This window comes from Megascapheus bottae, chromosome 9 (assembly GCF_031878675.1).
Source record: "Megascapheus bottae isolate mThoBot1 chromosome 9, mThoBot2.hap1, whole genome shotgun sequence".
Classification (NCBI taxonomy): domain Eukaryota; kingdom Metazoa; phylum Chordata; class Mammalia; order Rodentia; family Geomyidae; genus Megascapheus; species Megascapheus bottae.
This window is the reverse complement of record NC_143517.1, coordinates 56499449-56517074: the sequence shown is the minus strand read 5'-3', so window position 1 is coordinate 56517074 and position 17626 is coordinate 56499449. Positions and strand designations below refer to the sequence as shown.

General features: G+C 44.4%; 1 long non-coding RNA gene across 1 annotated transcript in view; it reads left to right on the top strand.

Moving 5' to 3' along the window:
• The window catches only part of LOC150059224 (uncharacterized), a 46898-nt gene extending 30393 nt beyond the window's left edge, over positions 1–16505 (top strand). Inside the window, exons 4-5 of the long non-coding RNA XR_016536611.1 lie at positions 13495–13563; positions 16369–16505. This is a non-coding gene — a long non-coding RNA (uncharacterized LOC150059224). The remainder of the gene's footprint in view (positions 1–13494; positions 13564–16368) is intronic.
• Positions 16506–17626: the final 1121 nt, after the last annotated feature.

Here is a 17626-nt window from a genome sequence, read left to right as displayed (position 1 = left end):
TTTCCATTTTTGAATGGTTAATTGGAGATAAGAGTCTCACTAACTTTTCTCTGCTACCTGGGCTGGCTTTGAGCCATAACCCTTAGATCTCAGCCTCCTGAGTAGCTAGGATTACAAGCATGAGCTATTGACACCCAGCAAGCCAGGTTTTTGAACACTGAGATTAGCACTGTTTCTCATAGGCCCATCTGCTTCCTTGTGTTGTGTGTTAATATTCTTTGCTTGATTTCCCCTAATAAGTGAAATCCTTAAGAGCAGAGACAAGGAGTTCCCTACTATGCCTGGATCTCAAGCTACCAAATTTGGTGGCTGGGTGGCTGACTAAAGCAGCGCTTTTCCTGCTTCCCTGTTGTGTCTAGTGTGGATGGCTGTAAAACTGCAGCCAGCCTCACACATGCCTCCCCCACAGCCTACCCAATGTCAGTCCATGCCAGAATGGCATCGTGGACAGATGCTCTATTCTGCATGAAAGCCTTAGACAGAAGCAATTTCTCTTGGAAGGAATCTGGAACTTTTGCTCACTAAACAGATCCACCTGGACTTCAGGAGTTCTGGAACATAAAACTGCAATTCAGGATCTTCACTGCCTTGAGGCAAACAAAATGGACTTTTGTCCTCCCACACAATGGTTGGTATATGTGCTGTTGTAGGGGGCTTGGCTGATTGGATGCGCATATGCGTAGGCTGAATGATGTGGTAGAGGCAGTGAAGAAGAAGAAACCCCACAGGCTCTGGTTCTTTGCCATGAGTTCCATCCACGGCTGAGGAGGCTTGCATCTCTGCAGTTACCGGCGAGTTCTGAACCACCTCATCCTTAGTCCTCCCCACTCCCAAGCACACACAAGAATTGCTGTTGGGAGAGAAGTCACCAACAGTTGGGAACTTCTACCCAAGAGACCATCTTTTATAGGATAATGAGAGCAGTATAAGATCTTGATTAAAACACTGTCTTGGAAATCAGACCAACAGACTGACATCAGGATTCTGCTTGAGCAATAGCAGGCAAAATGCTTACCTCATCTGTGGCCAGTCACGATGAGGGGCGATGGAGACAGTAAAGCATCTACCTCATGGTTGTTCAGAGGGCATGAGGTCATCACACGTGTGTGCTCAGCACAGGACTGGTACAAAACAGGTAAATGCTGAATGAGCAAGTGAATGAGCAAACCAAAGAATGTCCTGAGTAGGTAAGGAGCAGGAGTTAACAGACTACCATATGATATCCAAGTCCAGCAAATGACAGGCAGTTAACTCCCATTTTCCCAGCCCAGGTGAGGACTAATGACTGGTACTCCAAGTCCTTATCACCACCCATTTTTCTGTACATGCAATGTGTGGGTCCAGAGGAGGTGGAGAAAGAGGGGCTCTAATGCGTAATCACATCATGACAGATGATGCTGCAAAAGGAAAATGTGTTTCCCATAGCTCTGTCAAGCCAACTCTTGGAAATGTATGTTTCTGGCCTGACAAACAATAAGCTTCTATCTGAATAGATATCAAGTCAGAAAAACCATCAAAGAGACAAAAGAAATAAGTACCAATTGAGCCACTGCATTATTTTTGGTTTTTCTGCAAGTTACTTGGAGATATGAGCCTCAGGGACGTTTGTGTCTGGGCTAGCTTTGAACCATAATCCTCAGCACTCAGCCTCCTGAGTAGCTAGGTCTACAGGTGTAAGCCATCAGTGCCTGGCTAAGTAACAAGTTTGTTTGTTTTTTTTATTTTTGTTTGTTTTTTGGTTTTTTGTTTTTGTTTTTGTTTTTGCCAGTACTGGGGCTCAAACTCAGGAGTGCTGTCCTTGGGCTTTCTCAAGGCTAGAGCTCAGCACCATTTTCAGCCTTTTCTATGTATGTGGAATCGAGGAATCAAACCTGGGTGTTCATGCATGCTAGGCAAGCACTCTACCACTAGACCAAACTCTTGGCCCTTAAGTTTTTAAGGCCAGTGGAGTCAGCATGTCAACCCCAGAGTGACACGGGGTGCTATCGTTGTTGGTCTATATCGTCTATTGTGTCTTGGGACTTGGGATGGATATGACAAATTAGGTTTTGATTCACAAAGACACCTTTGCTGGCTCTGCCAGAAGAAGATAATTTATTCTTCGTGCAGGGATGCTTTCTTTTTCTCCTAGCTCTGCAGTGGGATCTCACAAAATCCTGAAAGGGTTGTCTTCCTCTTTGTCTCCTTTTTCTTCTCTCTCTTCCTTCTCTTCTTCCTTCTCTTCCACCTGCCCCTTTCTCCTTTTATATAAACCTTGATAGAATCTTCCTCCTCTTCCTCTTCTTATTCTTTGTTTCATTTTCCTATTTCTTCTAGACTTCCCTCCTTATCTTCTTTTTCGTCTTCCTCTTCTTTTACACAAAAGCTCCATGTAAGTTAACTATGAATGACTGTGGCTATACTGCTTTGATAGAAAGAATTTGATCCAAGCAATGGACAATCTCCTAAGACAAGAATTGCTCAACACCAGAGGGATGAAGTAGAAATGGAAAATATCAGCCTCTTATCCATACTGTAAGAGTTAGCCATGCTACAATTCAGCTTAACGTTCTTCAATGGCACCCTCTGTTTCCAAGGTCCTGCACTTTATTCGAGGGCACTTATTTTTACCACATAGGCCTTCTCTGTCTATGTTCTTGGGACTATTTATAGTTTCTTCTACACTCTGTTTCTTTCAGACCCTCTTCTCTGGTTAGTTCTTACTGATTCTTCAGAGCTGAGATTGACATGCGTTGAGTCTCTGAATGTGCCATGCATGGGTTGGGTCTGGGTGGGATGAGAGAAACACACCAGAGGAAATTAAATCGCAGTGGCTGTGCAGGTGTTGTTAGACTGAACACAAAGAGACATCGAGGGAACTCAGAAATAATATCAACAAAACAGAGTTGCCACTGGGAATAGGAAACAAAGAGGAGACATTTTCAGAGCCCAGGAGCTTAGAGCTACTGTGCTGGGTATGGGACTCAGCTGCCACTGCTGGAGAGTGGGTACTCAGTCACCAGAGGAAGAGGTTCTACCCAGCAGTGGCAAAGTTGGCAAGGGACAAGTTTGCTCCTTCTCTCTTCCTTCTCCTTCTGCCTTACGCTCCTTTTCTTTGGCCTCTGGAAATGAAGTGTGCAGAGTCCCAGCCCCAACATCTGAGAGCAGAGTATAGGAGGATATGTGGATCTGTCTTTCTCCATAGCTCATACTTCCAGCTCCTGTATTAATGGCAATCGTAATTAGATTTTTGTGATTGTTTAGTACACTCTCCACCCACTGGACTGCAAGCTCACTGATGGACAAGCCACTTTGACTTGCTTCACTGGTATTCCGTCCCCCACCCAGTTGATATAGGAAATGCTTAATAAGGGTTTACTGAAATCAGTCAATGAGAGAAGGGGGTCCAGGGTCTAGTTTTGTAAAAGTAGAACTGCTGTTGGGATTCTTGTACAAGGGATTTATCTAGGGAAGAGTTTCAGCAGGACTGACAAAGGGGAAGTTGAGCACAGAGGTGGCATCCGTCAGAAGCTGGCTTTATTCTGGGGCAAGGGACCCTGGGGCGCGGAATGCTCTATATCTTGGTCCTACCTTGTAAGTCACTGGATGCCATGGTGGCTTCTTCAGGATGGAGGGGTGAGGGAAATATGGCTCCCAAAGCTGAGCCTTTGTGAACATTGCTGCCAGCACCCGAAGTCTCGGTGCACGATGAATCCACTTGCACAGGGAGTCAGGCTGGATCACTAGTGGCAATCCCTGCCAGTGGTGGGCAGGTGCACTGCATGGGGCACAGTGGCAGAGCTTTTCCAGGCCTCCTGTGGAGAAGGGCCTGTGACCCCAGCATCCTCCCTGACACAGTCCAAGAGGCAGTGGATTCCTTTCATCTTGGGGGGATTGTTTTTTCTTAAATCAGACATGACACATGCCAAAAAAAATTCATGTCCCAGCTTTCTGGGTGTCAGGGTGAAGTGCTTGTCAGCATGGCCTGGCTCCCAGGTAACCCGAAACAGCTGATTCTACTCCTAGAAACTACATGCTCTGGAGGAGAGATGGGGCTGCCTTGCAGGTGCCCCCCTCAGCAGTGGCCTGGCAGCCTCCACTAAAGAATGTCACTCTGGCCTGAGGCCCGGCCTCAGACAAAAGCCCTTTTGGAGCTAAGCCTACATCCTCTGGCTGACAAGACCCTGCCCGCCTCCCCCGCTACCAAGCAGGGAAGGGAGATAAATTCATCCCCTTTGAATTGATGGTTTCCACTGAGCAGGGCCATCTCCCTACTTAGGAAGCAAAATGAGTCTGAGCCCTTGCTCATTGTCCTTGGCTCCCGGACAAATAGCTAACTGTCCTCACAGAGAGGAGGGAAGAAAGATGAGACACACCACTGTCCGGAGATTAGGGGCAGGGGCCCTGCAGGCCCACATGTGCACAGGAGGCTGGTGCCAAGGACAAAAGACAGAGTCTGGAACATCAAACAAACCTTCACACTCAATCCCCAGGACTTGGAATCACACAGGCTTGAGCTAGAATTTCTGGTTTCCAGTAGTAAACCCACAAGCAGCTCATCTCTGGTCCTCAGTTCCACTGTTTCATCAGGAGAGCAATGTCTCATCATTACCTATTTTGAAGGTTAAATGAGATCATATGACACATTACTTTAGTGCCTAGCACTTTTCCCACAACTCAGCTACCCTAGTCTACTCACCACTAAAGCCATCTGCCTTTCAACTCCATTTATACATTTCAGGTTCCAGTAGCTTTGGTAAACTCCCTTAGTTTTGTTTCACTGGTAAATGGTATCTGAATTCCCAAGTGATGCATAATGACCTCCTTCAAGAAAGTTGATGCTAAAAGCAGCATCTCCCGTGCACATGGCCTTGTTGTTTGAGACGCTAGCAGTCTCACTGCCGCTCTTTGTTCTGTGTCTTTTGGCTGACTTTCAGTTCATGAGGAAGTGTCTGTGTAGAAGCCAATTTGAACTGATTTTTGCAAGTAAAATTTCAAGGGACAATGTGCCAGGTGTCTCAGAGAGCCGAAGTCTGCTCATGGAGAGTCTGAACTCATGTTTGTATGGGACGTTGTAGCATTTTATTCCATCTTTACCATGATTCTGGGAGGTTGTCACTGTTCTCTTCGTTCTGCAATTTCCCCCAGGGAAGCCATGAGAGAAGTAAGTAGAGCTTAACTGGTGGCCTGAAGATGGTCTGTGCAGCACATGCTGGCCTGGTGGTTGGGCAGGAGATTTAAGAAGTGTTGTTTCAACATTTCAGTGGGCATTATTATAGTTGGGTATATGCCAGTAAGCACTGAGGAAGCAAAGGTGGTTAAGGCACAGTGAGCATCATGGTAGTTGGGGAGCCAGGTGTGAAAATTATATAGGTCCCATGTTCTGTAATCTATATACATAGTGGAGGCTAGTCCCTTGCTCTGTCTTTCTTAACACAATCTCAATAGTCTTTCATTCCCTGAGACATCCTTCTCCCCCACCCCCCGCCCTACCACCACCACAAACAACAACCAATGTGCTTTCCTCCATGTTCCAACAACCTTGGAGTGTCAAAACCAAGGGTCAGTTCTTCATCGCTATCGAACTGTAATTCTCAAGTGATTGACAAAGCTCAGTTATTGTCTTCCTCAACCATTGTCTTTGTTTAACAGCCAGGACTTGGTGTATTCCTTCACAGGAAGCCAAGCTCACTCAGTGATGATAAACTAGGTTCCCCAAAGCCATTTATGATTCCTTTTAGTCCTCCTCAGACACAGCCCATCATCCACTCATCTATCCATGATATCTTAAACCCATCTAAACTCTCCCATGGTTTACTACATCTTTCATGGTCTCACTGACCCATTCTTCTCTGACCTCATCATTTACAACCGTACCTTCCACCAAAGCTGCCCAGCAAAAGCCCTGGTATATGTGCCCCTCCCTGTGACAGACATGCTCTCCCTTGCATCTTCTCAGCATTTTGGGGGGAATGGGAGACAGGGGCTCACCGTCTTAGGCTATCCTAGAACTCTCCATCGGTTCTCCACCCCCGCTCCAGGTGCTGGGATCACCAGCCATGCATAACCATGCCTGCTTTCCTTCACATCTTTTGCAGGATTTGCTTTTTTTTTTTTTTTAATCATTCTTTTTTGCTTCTGCTCAATATCTTCCACTCAGCACAGTCTTCCAATCAACCCTTACTTTCCTCCCTTTGAGGGATTTGGCACTGTTTGCAATCTTATCTGTCTGTCATCCCCACTAGATTACGGATATACTGGAGGTCACAGCCCACCCGCCGGGCTCACTGCCCAGCATGCCTGCAAACAATGCAACACTGTGGATATTTAGAGACTTGATTTTCACATGCAAAGGAAGAACTGGGCTCCCAGAGGAAGATGATCAGAGATGCCCCTCCACATTGGATCATTAGGGGTTCACCTTTAAATAGGACCTCTAGGCTGGAACTGAGCATCTGTGGACATGGTTGAGAAGACATAGATCAGTAGAGTGTATCAAGGCAGAAGGTATGGAATTCAGAGCTACGTAGATTTATTTATCATCTTGTAAGAGAGTGAGAGAGAGAAATGGACTCATGCATTTATAACTTCATTCTTTTTGCCAGTCCTGGGACTTGAACTCAGGGCTTGAGCACTGTCCTTGGGCTTTCTCAGGGCTAGAGCTCTACCACTTGAGCCACAGCACCATTTCTGGCTTTTCTCTATGTATGTAGTACTGAGGAATCAAACCTGGGTCATTGTGCATGCTAGGCAAACACTCTACCACTAGGCTAAACTCCTGGCCCCGTTAACTAACTGCCTTTTTAACTTATCATAAATGCTTTCTCTTGTTCTTAAATCATTTCTGGTTCTTGCTTTGTTTTGTTTGCTTTTATGTCTAATGGTGTACTGAATACCTTGTTCTAAAAGACAGCTATATCTACTAAATGGTTAAGAGAATAGTATTGGAAAATAAGAAACATCATATACACTGGTGGTGGTACAACTCCTTTCAAACATCCCCAGCAGAATCTGCTACAGCTCAGTGCATAATTGCCCTGATTCCTTAGCTCACTCAGCAGAAGTATGAGCACATCCCCATCAGGAGACTTGAACAAAAGCATTCATAGCAACACTGTTTATGGTGGCAAAATCCACAACTGTGAAGATGTAAAATAGTCACATAATGGAACTCTACAGTAACTAGAATTAAATGAGGTGTGGCTAAACACCATACATGGATCTCACAAGTGTAATGCTAAATGAAAGAAACCACACACTGGCCAGGAGTTTGGCCTAGTGATAGAGTGCCTGCCTACCATGCACAAAGACCTGGGTTCGATTCCTCAGTACCACACAAACAGAAAAAAAAGTCACCCTGGACAAAATAATTATTACAGCCAATAAAGGGCTGGGAGTGCAGCTCTGGTGGTAGAGAACCTGTCAAGCAAGTTCAAATTCCAGTACCACCAGAAATGAAAAGAGAAGGATGCTTGGAGATAGATATTACCGGGGTGCAGGCCATGTGACAAAGAGGGAGAGAGTGGAACAATGCAACTTAAACTAAGGATGTTAAGAATTGACCACAACCCCCAGAAGCTGGGAGGAAGGCACAGAATGGATATACTCCCTTTTGCCTCCAGAAGGAAGTAGCCTGGCCAACATCCAACTTATGACTTCTGGACCTCTGAACTGTGAGACAATGGAGTTTTGTTTGAAGCCACCCAGTTTGTGATCACTTACTATGGCAGTTCCAGGAAACTAACCTCAGTACCTAATTCCGGAAAGGATTACTTTCTTCATCTCTTGGTGGAAGGTAGAGAATGTTCTAAGTGTTGGTCCTAGTTCAAGTGTTTTGATGAACCTCCTACTTTCAGCCCAGCCACGGTCATCTCTCTAACATTACAAATGATTCAATCAATCAATGTCTATACACAGACAAAGTATACTCAGAAACTGCAGGCAGAGTATAGGGTACTGGTGGCTCACGCCTGTAATCCCAGCTACTCAGGAACCTGAGAGCTGAGGTTTGCGCTTTGAAGGTAACAAAGAGAGTCAAAGACAAATTCTGGAGACTTACCTGCAGTTAACAAGTGCAAAGACAACAGTGAAAGCAAGGCTCTAGTGGCAGAGCACCAGCCCTAAGCAGTAAGAGCACAAGGTCATGAGTTCAAGACCCAGTGCAGATGCTCACATGCGCATGAACACAAATTAGAGGACAGAGAAGGAAGAGAGCAGAAGGAAAGCATGTGGCACAATTTTCAAATGTTAAGTCTCCATTCTCTTCTATAAATGTTCTTAAAGATATTATTTCTTACTTAAATCATATCTCATTCCCTAAGTAACTCAAAGTTAGCATATAAAACTTAAAAAACACGAGAAGATGAATAAAAACAACTCATAGTACATCCAGACAACCACAATCCACATTTTAGTGTGTGCCAGACATTTTTCTTTGGGTGTGTATATACTTGCTTTTCTCCAAGCAAAATATCATTGACTACGAATTCCCTTCTTGTTTTCTCTTCTTGTTTTTAGATTAAAAACAGATTTGAGTTTTTGTTGTTGGTGGTGGTGGTTATGGGGCTTGAACTCAGGATCTAGGCATTGTCCCTGGGCCCCTTTGTACTCAAAGCTACCACTTAAGCCACAGTGCCACTTCTGGATTTTGTGTCTCACAGGGACTTTTCTGTCCAGACTGACTTCAAACTGTGACCCTCAAATCTCAGCCTCCTAAGGAGCTAGGATTACAGGTGTGAGACACCGGTGCCCAGACTTTTTTTTTTTTTTTAAGACCCTGGAGTCGTATTCTGTCAGCCCTCCTCCCTCCATTTCTGCTTTGTTTTCCACCTAACAATGTCTGCTTTGGGCTCCTACTATGGCCAACCAAATCTTCACAGAGGAGTCAATTCTCTCTCCAGCCCTAAGATCAAACAAAAATCAGGAATATATTACAGATCTCACTGGAGGGCCAGGTAGGGTGGGCATGTCTGTAATCCCAGCATTCTAGAGGGCGATGATCTCAAGGTTGAGGTCAACCGGGGCCACATAGTGAGGCTCTCCTTCAAAAAGCAAACAACAAGAGTGTGTGTGGGGCGGTGGATTGGGTGTTTTCCAATGACTTTCTTTTTAGTATTGTTGCTACTTTTCCAGAAAATGTAGACTTGCTGACTTGCTTAGTCTTCGGTGCTAAGGGTTGAGTTAATTACAATCCTCTATTTGAGACATGTTTACCCTGCCATTAGTGCAAAGAACTTCTTGTTTTGGTATGTTCCATTACAACCCAAGTCTGCATGCATTCCCTCTCTGGCCCCACCACGCCCAATCCAGCAGGTTTGATGGTGCCCTGGGTGTGTTAGCCTGGATAGTTTCCTCTTGGACTTCTACTTTGTTCTCTTCATTTTTTCTCCTCCCAATTTTGGGTCCTGGGAGGCTCATCTGTAAGGTGTGTAGCAATGAGTGCCTTCTGATTGGCTGTAGCCAACAGGACAATGTTAGGAGATGCAGAAGGTGGCAAGAAAGGAAGGCTTCTCACCCTTATTCCATCACTGCCAAGGAGTGAGTGCTCTAAAATGCAGATGGCAGTGCCTGTCACCAGTCTTGGGAAGAAGTCCTTTCCAGGTGGCTCCTTTCCAGTCAGGGCCTTGGGTCACATGACTGTTAGCAGAGCACCCCAGAAGCATTGGTGTGTTCCCTAAATCTGCTCATACCTTTTTTTTTTTTTTTTTTTTTTTGCCAGTCCTGGGCTTGGGCTCAGGGCCTGAGCACTGTCCCTGGATTTTCTCAAGGCTAGTGCTCTACCACTTGAGCCACAGCACCACTTCTGGCTTTTTGCTACGTATGTGGTACCGAGGAATCGAACCCGAGTCTTCGTGCATGCTAGGCAAGCACTCTACCACTAGGCCAAACTCCCGGCCTCTGCTCATACCTTTTGTAAGTCATTGTATTAATTAGTTACAGTCATTCATAAAAACAAAAGAGCAATAAATCACCTCTTATAAATTCTCCAATTATGTATTATGTGTGAGCTTATCATTCCTGTCTGTGCCATGACAGATACAGAAATGGAATATGTATATACATATATACATATATATATATATATGGAATGCTCTTTTGTGTTCGTATGCAGTTACATATAATTGGTGACTAATACACTATTATCCTCCAGATCACATTCTCTTTCCCACTTCTATCCTGGAATGCTCCTTCTGTGGTCTTCATTACTGTATGTGCTTCTGTAGTTCCTAACTGCTCACTGGCTCACTAGATACCCTCCTTTTCCTTCTCCTATTGAGGAAAGGCCTTCTGCTTCCTGCCATCATACACAATGCCACAGTAAATCAGATTTTTATTAATTTTTTAATAATGTCTCAGTGCCAACTTCTTGCCAACAACAGTAATTTCACAACCACACCCTACTACACACACTGACCTCCAGTCTATTACAATGGGTAATCTTGCCTGTCAACCAGATTGAACTGAGCGACAGGTAGGAAATTAGTAAAGCACACTTCTGGGTGTGTCTGGGAGAAGTTTCCAGACTCAAGTGAATCAGACTAGGGCTCTAACATGTTGAATGATGGAACGCACTTATGGATTCATGTTGTGCCTGAGCCTAACTTCTCAGAAGAGCCAGGCTGACCCAATGAACAGAGATTAGGACCAAATGTAACAGCTTGGAGAGCTGTAAAACTCTATTTAAAAGTGAACATGCATGCCTAGCATGCATGAAGACCTGGGTTCGATTCCTCGGTACCACATACATAGAAAAAAAGCCAGGAGTGGTGCTGAGGCTCAAGTGGTAGAGCTCTAGCCTTGAGAAAGTCCAAGGACAGTGCTCAGGCCCTGAGCTCAAGCCCAGGACTGGAAAAAAAAAAGTGAACGTGTCTCCGGTACTTTTGTCTCCCCTTCTTCCGAATCAAGGCAATGGCTCCACACAAAAGCAGACGAGGGCACAGAGGTCAGTCCAATCCTCCCCAGCACACACGAAACAAGTTCTGTGAGAGACAACCACCCAGGATCCTCAATCTGGGCTTCCTTAAGTACTACTCCTTCCACCAACATTCCTGCCAGACTAGAAGCTTTGCAACTGTATAAGGACTTCCACTCCTCATCAGTTTACAACATCAAGTCCAGCTACTTCCTGCCTGGTGCTCCTGGTTAGATCCTCTACAAACCACAGGGGAAATGCCACCTTCCCTGGCACTTGCTTGAGGTGGCTGTGGTTGACACTCCATGTTTCACCTGCTCCATCACAACTTTGGAAGCCCAAGAAGGACTCTCACATCCGTCTTTCTAGGGCTACTCGGGAGTCTAGTCATTTCCCTTCCTCAATGTCTGTCCCAAAGCTTCATTCCATAGCAAGGGCGGCCACAGAGTGCCCGTAGCTCAGCACAGCCAGGTGCTCTACAGTGTCTGATGGTGGCCCAGAAGAAGGTGCTGTGATCTGCGGGGAACAGATAAGGACCCCGAGGCTCAGGCCCATTCCGTGGCCCGCACAACACTGACACAAGACAAAGCAGATGATCCAAGGGTCAAGAACATGCCCACCTGCCCCAGGAACAAAGCCCCTGTTGTTTGTCCTCTGGCTTCCCCTCCACATGTTCCTTTTTTCAGTCATGAGGCCGAAACACAGGGTTTGAGCACTGTTCCTGGTTTTTGTTTTTGTTTTTTGCTCAAGGCTAGCATGCTACCACTTTGAGCCACAGAGCCACTTCTGCTTTTCTGGTGGTTGATTTGAGGTAAGAGCTTCACAGACTTCCCTACCTGTGCTGGCTTGGAAGCAGGATCTTCAGATCTCAGCCGTCTGAGCAGCTAGGATTACAGGTGTGAGCCACCAGTGCCTGGCTGAAGTTCCCTATTTCTGAGCTGTGTATGTCTGTGCACTCTTGCTCAACAAGGCACACAGCTAGTTCCGGGGGCATAGTATAGTGAAAACACTTGAAAGAAATGAGAACGCTGGATAGAACCGTGGGGTAGGTTTAGGCCCTATTTAAGTGGGACTTTAAAAAAGATAAAGGATCAGAGTCTGCTTTCTTGCTTCTTGTGATTCTTATTTACTGTGTCATAAAAAACTAGCCCAGACACTCCTGCTGTTTTCTCACATGTTCATCTCTGGATTAAAGTTTGGATTCTGCCATTAACATTACTGCAGATAAGTTTCTTACTCTTTCTGAGTTAAGGTGTCTTCGCCTGTGAAATGTGACTGGGGTAAAGCTAATTATTAAATGGGATCAATTAAAAGGCTTGGTCACAGCATCAGCTCTTTTGATTGATTTTGAGTCATATTTCATTGCTTTTAGAAACTCTGTGGTGTGTTTATTTCTGAAGACTTCCCTGGCTTTGATGCTGTCTGCCCATGGACAGACACCCATCATGGCCTCTTGCAGAAGCCTTGTCTCCAGTCCTAGCACTAACATTATCTCAGTCTTCCAAGGAGCAGGGATGCCATGTGGCTGACCTGACTCTGCTGTGAGTACTCACTGCTCTGCATATGAAGCAGTTTTTGTTTGGATAAAGATGGGTGGCAACAGTGTGGGGCCAGGTCCCTGAATGGGGATAGTTTTCCTCAACTCCTCACATAAGGCCATTTAGGTCCCCTAATCATAGGTCAGACAATAAGGCATCTGCCTTCAGAACTAGGTGTATGTGGAGGTTGTATCCGTGATGGGGGAAGCAGGAGGGGATTCATAATGATCCCAGAAGATGCTGGACTGGCTTGAATCTACTTAGGTTTCCAAATGGTTCCTTAATCTCCAAGGGGCCAGGAGTTTGGCCTAGTGGTAGAATGCTTGCCTAGCATGCACAAAGGCCCGAGTTCAATACCTCAGTACTACATACATAGAAAAAGCCAGAAGTGGTGCTGAGGCTCAAGTGGTAGATCTCTAGCCTTGAGAAAGTCTAAGGACAGTGCTCAGGCCCTGAGCCCAAGCCCAAGACTGGCAAAAAAAAAAAAGAAAGTATTTTTCAAAATTAATTCTACCTGCTAAGGTTGTTACCGCTTACACATAGATAATTCTTCACTCTTCTTTCCCTTCCACTTCTACCTCTAACCTCTCAGGCTATACTGACCTTCATGGTAGAAATTGTGTTTGGCTCATTGAGATTCTCTCTCTCTCTCTCTCTCTCTCTCTCTCTCTCTCTCTCTCTCTCTCTCTCTCACACACACACACACACACACACACACATGCACGCGTACACATGCACAGCCACATACACAGAGAAACTATTTTTGCTTAACACAAAAAAGCTGCTCTAATCTGTGCTGAATGAAACCACAGTAAGCCTAGGTAGTCTGAGAGCAAGCTGAGCCCAAGGAGACCAAAAACTGCCAAAGATACACGGGGAGTCTGATCTTACATCCTAGCCCAGCCATGTCCATATGTAATAATAATGGTAAATAATAACAAAACAATAACATTTAGTCATCACAGTACATTTCAGGAACACATAAACATCTTTTCAACCATTTGTTACCTTTACCAATTCTTATAACAACCCTTAAGATAATTTCCATTATCTCTGGTCTTACAGGTGAAGACTCTTATACCTAAAGAAGTTGGCTCACTTGTCCAAGCTCCCTGCAGCTAATAGTTGGAGAAGGTAAGACTGAACTCTGCTCTCAAGCCTTGGATTCAGTTCTCAAGCCCTTTGCCAGTGTACTACCTGTTCTGCACATCCCCCCCACCCCACCCCACCTATTGGATGGCTTTAGCCAAGTTATTTCCCTCTGGGAAATGAAGACTGAGGGTAAGGAAATACTCCCTAAAGTCTCTATGAGCACTCATCTCATGGTGAGTAGCAGCACCACATGGCAGTCTTTCCTGTTCATGCAATATTTTACAATGCATAAGAGTCTTACTCATCCTTAATTAAGCAGATTGCCCTGGGAACAAAGATTTGCTAAAATGGCCAACCCAGCTACCTGGAGGCACTACTCCAAGTGAATCTCAGCAGGAGGGGTGCTTCAGAGAACAGACTGGTCTCAGAACCAGCCTCTGGACGCCTGTCCTTCCAACTGGAGTCACCTTCTCAGAGACCCACAGGAGTTCAATGGGAAGAGGTTAGACTATGAAGCTACCTCTTTCCACAGTGGGGACAGGGACTAAGCAGTACATTTCTCTAGAAAACACCTGGGTAGATACAATATGTATGGTCCTGAAGCTTAAACTCACCAGCCTGTAAGCTACAGAAAAAGAACTATCATTTATCCTTGTGTATCATTCACTAACTCACTCATTCATTTATTCATTGATTCAATAAACATGTGTGGTAAGATCCATGACAGTGCCTCCTTATGATAAGCACTTATGGTGAAAGATTGTGCCTTCTTCTCTCAATGCTCAGAGAAGGATGAGTGCCAGGAGCAGAGATGAGCCAACAAATGCAATGGTTATTTGCAACAGGACCCTAGAACACTGCATTCCCTCAGAGCCAGTTTCCTTACCGGCTAAATGCACTTACAGTATTCCACCCTTTGTCTCTTCTTCTACAGCTTCCCACATCCTGTGGGCTTCTTTTCCAAATATGCCGTTTAAGATCCTATTATCATTGTTCCCTCTACCTGAGATGCCCCTTCCCCAAATAGCTGGGAAAAGCCAACCTCAGAATAGTCTCAGCACAGGAGAAGATGATGAAATGTGTGCTGCCTTGATAAACCCAAAAGCCTGGTTCTCTCTCTCCTTCTGTTTCCTTCTTCTTTACCTTCCTCACTCCTCCTTAGCTTGTCCAGGCACAACTATTATTTGTCACCCCCATTAAATGGAAACTCCTTAGGCACTGATGATGATACAGCACCGTATTTAGTAAACATTAGTAAAAGTGAAAAAACAAGTTGGTCAGGAAAGATATCTCTAATCTTTGTTTTCATAATGACTCTTCTAAATATTCCCGGAGGCCTTTGTGAATCACCCTGGAAGCTTAAGCAATTTGCCCAGCCTGAGTGGCTCAGACTCCTCAGTTCCTGAACTGAGTCTGAGCTGTAAGACCAGAACTTTCCTAAACGTTTTTAAATACTACTCAGAGTGTGTGTGTGTGTGTGTGTGTGTATGTGTGTGTGTGTGTGTGTGTGTGTGTGTGTGTGTGTACATGTGAGTGCATGCCTGTATGCATGGTGCATGCGCGCACATTCTGAGGCTTGGACTCAGGCCTTAGGCTGTTGCTAAGCCTTTTTGTTCAAGGCTAGTGCTCTACCACCAGTCTTTATTTTGCTGGCTAACTGAAGAAAAGAGTTGCATGGGCTTTGCTTTCTGGGATGGCTTTGAACTGTAATCCTCAGATCTCGGTCTCCTCAGTATCTAGGATTATACAACAACTAAACTACTTATTTAACAAATTTTAAATATATATGTTTTCATCTTGTTAGAAATTTATTGAGAATTTTTATTTCTTCAATGATATGTAAAACAATAATACTGAATCTTACAACTAGGGGGTCCTAAGATTTGACAAAATACATTAGCCATAATTTGGAAAAAGAAGAAACACAGGTGGTGGAATTCACTTTGATTTATAATCAAAGAAATGCAAACTAGAGCTCTAAAGGAGAAAATATTCCTCTTATTACAATTTGGCCATGTTTAATAAAAGATGATTTTTTTGAAGCAAAGGGGAGAAAAACAATGTTTTTTGATATTAACTTTTTTGGAAGAGAAATCTGGAATTGGGGGGCATATGTCAAAAGACTTAAATACATGTTCACCCTTTGACCTAGGCTTTATGAAATTGTGAATTCTCCCCAATGACAAGGCTCACAACTTCTCCCTGCAGGCATCCTTGGCCCTCCAACCCATAACTCTGCCTGGGCTCTGGCCAAATGTTACCTTGACTCTGTGAGATCAAGAGGGCAAGGGCTCCAGTGTTTCAGTCGTGTAGTCTCAAGTGCTAAGCATAGTACCTTACAACAGAATCCAGCAGGAAGAGAAGGGAGGAAGGAAGGAAGGAAGGAAGGAAGGAAGGAAGGAAGGAAGGAAGGAAGGAAGGAAGGAAGGAAGGAAGGAAGGAAGGAATGCTTGGATACATCAAATGGTTCTGAAGCAAAGCGTAGTGGCTACCACCCAGTCTAAACCATTCTTCAGCTAGCTTTGTGCACCAGGCGCTATTATGTCACTGTTTCATTTGGCTTCACAGGTTTTAGCACTATTGGGAATAGTATTGATTTGTGTACATGCTTACTTTCCTTCAGACCCTTGCCCCCATCATAGCACAGAGGAAGCCACCTCCCTGATTGCTCAGAGCTGTACCCCATTCCTGGCACAACATGAGACACAGAGTAAGATCCCTATAGCTATTGGCTGAGTGATGTGAATGAGTGGATATGGATAAGTAGATGATGGATGGACTCTTGATCCTAGAAGCCCCCTGAAGAGGCAAACAACGTCTAGAGCTTTCTCTCTTTCTCTTTTTCAGCTTCCTTTGTTGCCAGCTCTTGTTTGTCACACCAACTGACATCCACTGAGTACCTTCTAGACCTTCTGAGTGCCTTTCTAGATACACAGAATACAAGGTGGACTCTGGTATAAGGTCTCGATGAGATCGCCAGAGAATGTCAGCAGGAAAGGTAGCTATAGGTGGGTGTGCACCTAATCTTCATAGCATCAAGCAACTGTTCATGAAATGGCTTGAACACTAGTTAAATGCTAACAGCACTAGGAGAGATTCTAGTTCAGAATGTTCTATTCAGTGTGAAAGAACATGGTTATTTGAAATCATTGTGGCAAAAATGCTAAAGCTGCCCTGGGTTAAAGGACAGCACATTTTTGTCACTTCCTGTGAGAACATGGAGAGAAAGAGGGGCTCTCTTCTTGAGAATGAACTAGAAAAAGTATTTCTCTTGTGTTACAGAAGAGGGGACAGCTGATATTTCACAGGTAAACGGTAATTTTATCTATATCTTTTACAGAAGTTTATTCTGATATAAAATTATTATAGCTAAATCTTGGTGGGGGGCCAAAAATATAAACTAGATACAACTTTCTCTCTTTCTCTTTCACTCTCCTTGAGTGCTTGGGATGTAATCTAGGGACAAGCACATACTGGGCAAGACCCTACCACATGGGCCAAAGGCATGGTTCAGTTGGTATAGTGCTTGCTAATAAGCGAAAGTGGAAGGTACCAAGTTGAAGTCCTCATATTGGGCCTAAAAAAGAAATGAATGTACCACAAAGCTAGATCCCACCCTCTCTTCTTGTTCTTTTGGTTTTTAAGGCAGGGTCTTCCTGTGTAGCTCAGGCTAACCTCAAACACAATCCTGCCTCAGCCTTCCAAGTGCTAGGATATCAACAGCCATCACGCTTAGCAGAAAAGTGCAATCTCTTTAAATCTCATCTCTATAAAATACTATGCTATGACATTACTGACATTCTTTCGAAGCATTTGTTGGTTGTGCACATTTGAGAATATGCTGCTTGTATAGTACCATCACTTGTTCTGCTCACTTGCTCTGCCAAAAGTATTTTCCCACATAATTAAATAATGCATTATAAATGAGGAAATAGAGCTGCAGAGTAATACATATAGTCTAGTACAAGAAAGAAAAACATAACCCAAAATAATAATGTGTATTTTCTAAGTGACAAAGAACAAAACATTCTAATTAATAAACTAGGCAAGTGAACTGAACACATAGTTCTCAAAAGAAGTACAACTGGCTAATGAACACATGGAG